Genomic DNA, 10,391 nt, shown 5'->3' with positions numbered 1-10,391 from the left:
CAGATCCCCTCTTAGCCTTCTTTTGTGGAGACTGAACAGGTTCAGGTCCCGTAGCCTCTCCTCATAGGGCCTACCCTGTTGCCCCCTGATCATGCGAGTGGCCCTCCTCTGGACCCTCTTGATGCTATCCACATCCCTCCTGAAGAGCGGCGCCCAGAACTGGATGCAGTATTCCAACTGCGGCCTGACCAATGTTGCATAAAGGGGGAGGATCACCTCCTTGGACCTGCTCGTGATGCATCTTTGGATGCATGACAAGGTACAGTTAGCCTTCCTGATTGTGTCCCCACATTGGTGGACCATGTTCATCTTGGAATCAATAGCAACTCCAAGTTTCTTTTCTGCCTCTGTGCTGACAAGAAGGGAGTTCCCCAGCCTGTAGGTAAGCTGCTGGTTCTTCCTTCTCAGGTGCAATACCTTGCACTTGTCTGTATTGAAACCCATCTTATTCTCATCTGCCCACCTCTGTAACCTGTCCAGATCTAGTTGTAGCTTGTCTCTCTCTTCTAGCATGCTCACTTCTCCCCACATCTTAGTGTCATCTGCGAATTTGAACAAGGTGTTTTTCACCCCCTTGTCCAGATCGCCGATGAAGATATTGAACAGTGAGGGCCTTAGGATCGAGCCCTGGGGGACCCCACTGCCCACAGCTTTCCAGGTCGAAAATGACCTATCCACCACCAGTCTCTGGGTGTGGCTCTCCAGTGAATTTGTGACCCATCTGCCTGTGTAGGCATTGACACCACAATAGCCTAATTTTTTAACTGGGATGGGGTGAGAGACAGTGTCAAAGGCCTACCTAAAGTCCAAAAAGACTACGTCCACTGCGACACCTGCATCCAAGGCTTTTGTGACCTGGTCATAGAAGGCAACCAGGTTGGTCTGACAGGACGTGCCTCTAATGAACCCATGTTGGTTGCCCCTAAGCATAATCTCCCCTGCTGGCCCCTTGCAGATGTGCTCCTGGATAATTTTCTCAAGGAGCTTCCCCAGGACCAAGGTAAGACTAATGGGCCTATAGTTTCTTGGGTCCTCTTTCCTCCCTTCTGGCACCTCACCAGAGCACCACGAGTGCTCATAAAGCTGTGTCAGGGGTCCCGCAATGACCTCTGCCAATTCCCTCAGCACTCTGGGGTAGAGATCGTCAGGACTTGCTCATTTGAACATGTCTAGTCCCTCCAGAAGTTCCCTGACTAGGTCCTCACTGACCCTGGGCCTGGCTGTGCCTCCCCTGGGACCATCCAGATTCCCAGTGGGGGGGATGTTCCTTTCCCTGCTCAGAAAAATGGAAGAAAATAATCTGTTAAAGAGATTAGCTTTGTCATCTGGTGCTACCACCTGATTACCAAGCATGTCCTGCAGAGGGCCCATGTTACTTGGTACGTTCTTTTTACCCCCTATATATTTAAAAAAGGACTTCTTGTTATCTTTGATCTGGGTCGCTAGTCCCAGTTCCATCTCTGCCTTAGCCTTCCTAACAGCCCCCTACAATCTTGAGCAGTAGGGGTATAATCCTCCTTGGTGATGGCCCCTCCCTTCCATTGGATGTACACCTCCTTTTTTACTTTGAGACATTTCTGGATGCTTTTGTTGATCCTGGAGGCTTTTGAGTGCTCTTGCCCCCTTTGATCCATGTAGGAATTGTCACTTTTTGGGCTTGGAGGATCCTCTCCTTAAGGAATGACCACTCTTCTTGGAATCCCAACTCCCCTCCCCTCTGGGACCTCAGTGCCTCCATGACTAGTCTCCTTACCTCATTGAAATCCATCCTCCTGAAGTCCAGGGCTGCTGCCTTGCTGCAGGCCTTTGACACCCTGCACTAGATGGTGAATTCCAGTAGGTGATGATTGCTATTGCCCAGGTGGTCGAACACCCGCAGTCCCCTCACCAGGTCATGGCCTGTGGCCAGGAACAGGTCCAACAATGCATTTCCCTTGGTGGAACTGTGCACCTCCTGGGTTAGATGGAGGTCCTGTAACCTAGGAACCTATGTGAGCAGTCAGACTTGGCTGACTGCTCTTCCCAGCAGATGTCTGGATAGTTTAGGTCACCCATGATGATCACATCTTCTCCCACTCCCCTGTACTAGTTCTGCACCCTGAGCATGCCCTTGCTGTGCATGTCCTGGATCTGTTTGCATGGATCAAGGGTGCCCAACCGAATATGTCCTCCTGCTGCTGATCACCATGGTGCCCCAGGTGAACCTGCACACCTGGCATGGGATTCTGAGCTTTGACACTGTGGGAGGCAAGCTTTGGCTGCCCCACAACCTCCAACACCATCTAGAGGGCTACCTGTGGCTGTGCTACACATCCCTGCCCCCTGTAGCTGAAAAAGACATTGCCACCACCATCAATGCATTTCTTGGTATGTGATAAGCTTGTGCCTGCCTAGCTGTGGGGACATAGGCTGCTCAATAAAGTTTTGCACTCTCTCCCACCTCCTGTATGCTGTGTGGCGGGGAACCAAAGGGCCAGGGGAGTGCAACTGGCCCAGGCAGGGAAGGGAAGCTGGGGCCAGGGGCAGGAGCTGGAGCTGGGGTGGGGAGGGATCTTACCCCAGTGCAGGGCTTACTATATGAGTGGGGCTGCTGTGCCCGACGGCTCTGGTTGGTCCTGGCTGGCAGTGATGGCCTACAGCTCCTGGCAGTGTCCTTGGGTGGAGGTGGTGCAGCATGTGGGCACCCAGCCAGAGATTCTTCCCATGGAGAAGTTGGCACTGCTGGTAGCCAGTGATGATATGATCAGATGCACCTCATAGCTGGGGCTGAGGCTGTGGAGTTGTTGGGGCAGACACTGGATCAGGCTCCCTGAGCTGCTGGAGGAGGGTATAGCTGGGGAGCTTGGTGTGATGGCCTGCTGGTGCCCCAAGGGGCCCTCCTTTAGTGACATGCCACGGTAGGTGCCAGGCCAGAGTAGGGGCTTGGGCAGGCCCCCTTGCTGCAGTACACAGTACAGCTGTGGCCTGGCTCCCAGGGCACAAAGACTTCTGCCAGCTGCCATATAAAGGGCATGGACTTGCAGGCACTCCCCGATCAGTGACTGTGGTTGATGATGGTGGCCCACTGTGCCTGCAAGGTTTTGAACTTTATGCGGTACTGCCACACCAACAAGTCATGACTGTGCTCCCACATTTACCCTGACAGCCCCTCACTTGACATTGGAGTGCCCACCCAGTTTGAACTGCTACTGCACCTCTTCCTCAGCCCACAGTGCCATGAGGTTGCTAGTCTTCTCCATGGACCAGTTGGGACCCCTGGTAGCGGGGTGTGGCATGGGAAATGATGAGGCCATGGGGGGGGAGGGGGTCCCACACCAGCTCTCAAAGCTTCTACATGGCTGTCCCTGTGCTGCTGGGCCTGGGCAGCTGCCTGCAGTGCCCAGTGCAGGGGCACAGTGCAGGACTAGGAGCCATGGGGTGAGGTGATGCTCTGCAGCACCTACAGGATCCAGGCAGACTGCTGGGGGTTGCCTGTGGCTGGGCCCAGATGCTTACAGGCCTGGCAGAAGCCTTCAGTAGCCTGCAGGCCTGAATGGCATGGACCTGCCAGCCTCATGGCACTGCAGTGCCAGGCAGTGGTACCAGGGTATAGGCTGGCTGGCACAGCGGGAGAGCAGGCTCAGCCCTGAGGCAGGGAAGGGTCCCCGCCCCCGACACCCCTGAGGCAGGTAAGGCTCCCAGCCCCAGAGCCCTGGGGCTGGCCTGAGGCTGGCCCCCTGGTGGTGGGTCTGACCAGGAACAAATTTGTTTTTGGTTGCTAGCTACATGTGCATTACTGTGCAGTTACTTTATGTGAGTAAATTTGCTACTTGTACTGGCAGGTAGCAAATTTACTTGCAAGTATTGACTTTTACTGTGTAGTAAGTGTGTGCACATGTAGATACACTTACTGTGCAGTAAATTATGGTATTGTGCAGTAAAGTGTTTTGTGTAGATACACCCCGTTTAGAACCTAGTAGGATTTTCAAAAACACTTATGTCCTTAAGCCCACCAATTCATGGGCCATCTAGGTAATCTATCTCTGTGATGTGAGCTGGGTGTCCTGGTCTTGCATGAGGGGAAGCCTATTGGGGATTGTATGAAATCAATGGAATAGAGACACCTAGATGCTCTTAAAAATCCTATTATTCATCTATCTATATTTTAGGCATTTACATTTTTAAATTTTGGTCTTTGGTCCTTAGTTCATTAACATGCTATATTTTTATGAACCCACAAGACATTAAATAAGGGATGGAACCAGTACATAAAATGCAATCTTCCATAAGGACCTTCATTTTTTATTTATTTAGGGATGAACTGTTGCCAAATCCTTTCTGAATTTCTGGAAAAAAAATCAATAGATTTATTAGAAATCTGGCAAGGGTGTATGTCAGCCTTGTTTTCAATCTAGATTTTCAGACTGAAGGAGTGAGAATAATTATGATCATTTTTTTTAAACACACTGATTTATCAGAGCCAAAATATTGTGTAGGCCTATTAGATATTAATACAGTTTTCATTAAGGGAAGGGAAGATTTTTATGCTATATTGCCCGGTGGTTCACTACTCAAGAAGGTAGGAAAACCATGTCTGAGTCCCCTCTTTGCCTAATTGAGGATAATCTAGGATAAAAAAGTGCTCTAAACTTTTAGATGGATGTTTTGTATTCCAAGGCTTCTCTAACTCTACCCAAACTCTACAGTTGGTCCAAAAGAAGATTATCCCCCTAACAAATCCTTACCTCCCTCATATTTCAGGACCACCACAGCTACAACATCACTCTTATTCTACTCTGAACCTGTCAGAGTAAGAAATCAAACCTCAGTCTCCAAGACCATTATCCACTATTACCTCAGTTCCTTTTCTGTGAAAACAATAAAAAAGTGTTGACTTTATTCCAGTGCAGAGAAGAAAATAAATTCTGAAACCTCAAGAAAAAGATGTAATCATCATCCTGTGGTCAGCCCTGTTGGGTGCCTATACATGAGCAGACTCGATTAATCAAGTCTGCAGAAGCATGATAATTACCATGCTCTAGCAGACTCCAGCATCTTGTGTATCAGCGTCCCTTCACTTAAAAACAGCGGTGGGAGTGATTTAACTAAAACTCATTCAACAAACTTTAGTTAAAGCATCCCCACTGCCAGTTTTGCAGGTAGCAAGTTTACGCCTGAGTAGTTACTGTGCTGTAAAGCACATGTAGATGCCTTACTGCACAGTAACCCTGTTTATTTGGGACTAACATTAGTCCAAAGTCAGTCCACACACAGTGTTACTGTGCTGTAATGCTTGCACATGTAGATGCCAGTGTAAAAGTAGCTTACTGAGCAGTAATTTACTTGCAGCAATTTACTGTGCAGTAAATGCATATGTAGACATGCCCAATGAGAAGAAAGATGTTCAAAGACCAGGGGAACAGAATGGTAGTAATACCCTATTAGTTATTCCTGATGTAGTCTAATACTAATTTAGGTGTCTATTAAATAGAAACTAAATAGTTTTGCTTATCTAAATAGTAGCACAGATAACTGTTTATTACAACATAACTACTTTCCAAAATGAAATAACTGCCTTCTATAATGATCGTTCTATATTGCTTCTGAAGATGAAGCTGTGAGGATGGTGCCACCTCCTGGAAATAAGGATCATGACAAAATCTTTCCATATAACAGCTTTCATTTACTTGCTAGGTATTCTACAGTTAACTGGAAAGCTGATGTGTCTGGGACTCCCTTTTGACTGCCCATCTGCCTGTTCATCTGTGAGATTTTCCCTCAGTAGGAAATGCAAAAGTGTGATTGAAAAGGACTCTTTCTTTCAGAATTGTACCCATATACTTTTCATATACAAAGTTTGTACTACTCAATAAAAAAAGAATACAGTGTATAGGAAACATTTTGACCTGAAATCTCTTTTGAGCTGCTTACATATAACTTCACTGGTTTCAGTGGGATTTACCAGCCACCTGCAAACTTCAGTTAATACAGCTTTAGGAATGGTAGCAGAATGCAGTAGAACATGCCAATTTGAGATGATGATGAACAAACATCGGAAAACAATCCGCAGACCTAAACAAGAGAATCATAGAATCATAGATAACTCTCTGAAGTGCTACCTTGAAAGTGCTATCTTGCTCCTTTTTGGGTCTTGCCTTCCTTGAGATTTGTGGCAATATTAGCCACCAATGTCTTAGCCATCAGTGTAGGGTATTGGCCCCTGAACAATCTCCTACTGTATCTTGTTTGTTTTGTTGGGTCTTATCCCTGTTTGAAACAGGGGTATGCTAAAGTGATTCAAATTATAGTTCATAAAATTTACCTTTTCTACACTAGGCATTTGCATTGGTGTGACTACATTGAAAATTTGCCTCAGTCTGAGTTGCCAGTCTCAGCTATGGACTTTAAGGAGGCAAGGCTGATGAAGGACACACTCATTATTTGCCACAAAGAAGAATACTGTAAATTCTGATTCATAAGGTGAACTGTGTCCCAGTTGTGATTAGAGTCCTAGGAATCATGACTTGTGAAGATAGGTTGAAGGAGCTAGGTTATTTAATCTGGAGAAGAGAAGACTTGTGAGGGGGTGGATTTGATAACAGTCTTCAAATAACTGAAGGGCAATTACATAGAGGGTGGAGATAGGTTTCTCTCTATGGCTGCAGGGGACAGGAGTAGGAGCAATGGTCTCAAACTGCAGCAGAGGAAAGTTAGGTTGGAGATTAGGAAGAACTTTCTGACTATGAGTGTGGTCGAGCATTGGAACAGGCTGCCAAAAGAAGCTGTGGAATTTTCATCCGTGGAAATTTCCAAGAGCAGGTTAGACAGGCTGGTGTGGTTTAGTTAGGGATGATTCTGTTTTGAGCAGTGTGAGGTGACCTTTTGAGGTCCCCTCCAACCCTACTTTCTTCTGATCCTATTTCTTAGTCATTCATGAAAATCAGAGACATCAGAGATCTTGCTCAGCTGAGTGGGACAAGTTCTCTTGGTGCTGCTGTTGGCTGGCTCAGTGCCCAGTGTGGATGTGTTAGCAGTACAGACACAGTGTGTTTGCCTGATTCATAAACAATTCTTGTTCAGCAGCACTTAAAATTTTATCTGGTAGTGGCAGATTTCTAAATCCCCAGATCACCTACATAAAGAAAGGATGGTCTCATGAATCCACATCTAATGTAAGTTTTAATGGAAGCTCTATGCTCCCCCAGGCAGGGAACCTTACAGGGATTGTATCTAAAGTAGGGGTTGCATCATACAAGCTATTGGCTGCATCCAGGCTGTGGAGTCATTGGATCAGCCACAGAACTGGGGGGGTGGGAAGCAGCATTTTGGCAGCATTTGGCAGCAGAGGTCTTGCCCATGCTGTATTATGGCCAGTGAACAGTGGGAGTACCAGTCTATCTTGGACCTGAACTGCAGAATTTTTGCCTGGCATCAGAAAACATTGCCAACCACTGAAGGATCAAGATCCCAACATAAACATGACATAGGAAGCAATTCAAATACCAAATGTGTGTGTGTGTGGGGGGGGGAGGGGGCATGAAGAAAAAAGGGATAAACCAAGACCCACAGTTGAAATTAGTCACTGAACTGCATCATCTTTTTACAGATTTTCACACTTATGTTCCTCAAGACTCAGACATGGCAGTGCAGAATTGCACATTTTACTGATGCAACTTCCAGCAAAGCAACTGGAAAAAATGCAGCTAATTCCCTCGACTTGACCTTGAAAAGATAATGGTTATTACCCCATACGCATGAGGAAAAAAATACTTTTAACCAATCTACATGTGGCTCAAAACTACTTTATGTAAATGGGTTCTATTAAATGTTCAGAATTAGTGAAACCTAAAAGATTTATATTCCTTTAGTCTGTTGAGAGCCATTTTGTAGGTATGTGGACAGGGATATGAAGGCACAATATTCAGACCACTGGGGAATACAGTACATAGGATCCAATAATTCAGTCTTTTCACAGCTGGCAGATAAAAGGGATGCAGTAGCAGCTATACATATATGTCATTAGATGAAAGAGGTTTTGAGACAGCTTTGACCCTTTTATTTTATCATTCACTGACCCTGCTAATATGCATGGTAAATAGACAGAAACTACTTTTAGATCAGAGGGAAGGAATTAGCATTTTTATTGCAAAAACAGCCAGCTTAAAATACACAAATCATTCCCTGCATCAGTCTCCTGTGGTGGAATGGAGATGGTTATAGGGTTTATCCACAGAACTCTGGAGGGGAACTTCATTGAATATTTTGTTATGGATCATGCCTTTCCATCAGTCTCTAGCAGACCACTCTGTTGCCCCCCTCATCTCCTGCAAAAGGTAGCACCCAGGCTACCTTCCTGATTGCCTCCCTCTTAGTTACCCTACTGTGTTATAGGGAGTTAGCAGTGTTCAGCACCTTGCATGAGTGGATGTTCTACCCTTCACATTAAACATTTACAAAAGTTCTACTCTTTTGGAAGTCTAGAGCAAAAACCTGTTAATATCAATAGGAGCAAGATTGGCTCTAAACCATAACAAATACGTGGAAAAGGAGTTTTACATGCAGTTTATCTTTTGTATAATTGTATACAGGTTTACTTAGAGCTTAACTTTAACAGTTTGGAAAACTGGCTTCTTTGCTGACAGCTTTCAGGAACTACTTTAGAAAGCACAATCTCCAATCTAAGCACATTTTTGTTGTATGCTTACCAATATTGTCAACAAGAAGCATGGAATAAATCAGGGGTCAAGCACCAAAATATCATGAGGCTGGCTTATAAATTTATGAGACTTTTTTTCTCCTTCTAGAGCATGAGGCATTTAGTGTGTGCTTGTTTTTTGTTTTCAGGTCTTTCTTGTGTGTACTAGACTCTTAAGAAGATGAGGAAGAACTTCTTACTACAAGGGTGGTCAAGCATTGAAACAGATTACCTAAAGAGGTTGTGGAACATCCATGCCTGGACATTTTCTAGAGCAGATTAGACAGACACTTGACTATGGTGGTTTAGTAAGGGATGATCCTACCTTGAGCAAGGGGCTGGACTAGACCAGTGATTTTCAAACCATGTTCCTTGGAGCCTTGGGGTTCCATGATATATCATTATGGGTTCCACAAAGAGATCAGGGGCAATGGTGGAGTGGGCCAGGAGGCAGTGAACCACCATTATGGGGCTGGGTCACCTAGCTCTGTATCAGTCTTTAGGACGGGTAGGAGTTCTGCACCAGATAGAGTGATATGAAAGGGTTCTGTAACTTCAGGAAGTTTGAAAACCACTGGACTAGAAGATCCCATGAAGTTCCTGCTTTCCTACAACCCTATTATTTAGTGTTATCCAAGGTTTAGAGCATTTTAAATTTTCAAATAATCATTTAATAAGTATTTTAAGAGCTATATTTTGGTTACAGATATGCCAGTGAAATCAAGCCTTCAGTGGAGGTATATAGTTTATACCACTAGAACTCATGTTAGAATTTACCCTTAAGGTTACGTTGCTTCTCTTGCTTCAAATTAGGAGAGTCTTCATGGTTCTAATGGCCAAGTTAAAACAAGACATTCCCCCTCCCCTTGCCTCTCTCAGATGTGGGTTTATGGACCGTAAAAACAAAGGTCAAGTAGGCACTCGTGCTAGTCCTCTAGTTCTGTCTTGTAATTAACCATTACAATGGCAAAAGAGTTTGCATTAGGATATGATTATCAGACATAAACTTCTTGGTTTAGCTCAATTACTTGAATGTGTCTAAGATCAGAATATGTCCCATTTGGAATTAACATAGACATTGGATTTATGACACATTACACCCTGCCTAACATCTGATTCACCAGGTGCCTGCCTGGCTTTACCATTTGCACTTTTCTTCCCCAACCCCTTCCTCCCCTCCCCTCCATTTCTACCCTTTGTTTTAGTAATTTCCAGCTTTTTACTTTTTCACAGACTGCCTCATTTCTACCTTGGAGAACTCAACTACAGTAGAGTTTCCCTTACTTACTCTACATCGTTCCCACCCCACTGCCTTCCCTACCCTTTGCTTTCCTAATTTCCACCTATTTACATTCTCACTGACATCCTGCCACACTTTTAGTTTCTTTCATTCCTTGGAGTCTCAGAACAGCAGAGACTCCCTATGTCTGAAGAAGGGTACTTGAGAAGGATGCTTTTTGTGCCTGAAAGCTTGCAAAGAATTTGTTTTCAACTACTCAGTTGGTCTAAAAAAAGATATCACATCTACCCAAAGAAGCTTGCCTCCCATTTGGAATGAAATAATAGTGTCAATATAGGAAAGCACTTTCCATTCATTCTAGTGGAATTCAAAACCTACTTGTGACTAGAGCTAGACAGGAACACACTGCTTTAAATAAAATAGTCACTGGAGCAGGTTAATCCCAGTCTCACTTTCTAGAAGAGCCCCTGTCCACTA

The sequence above is a fragment of the Alligator sinensis genome, unplaced genomic scaffold (assembly GCF_000455745.1).
Source record: "Alligator sinensis unplaced genomic scaffold, ASM45574v1 scaffold1724_1, whole genome shotgun sequence".
Classification (NCBI taxonomy): Eukaryota; Metazoa; Chordata; order Crocodylia; family Alligatoridae; genus Alligator; species Alligator sinensis.
This window is presented reverse-complemented; position numbering follows the sequence as displayed.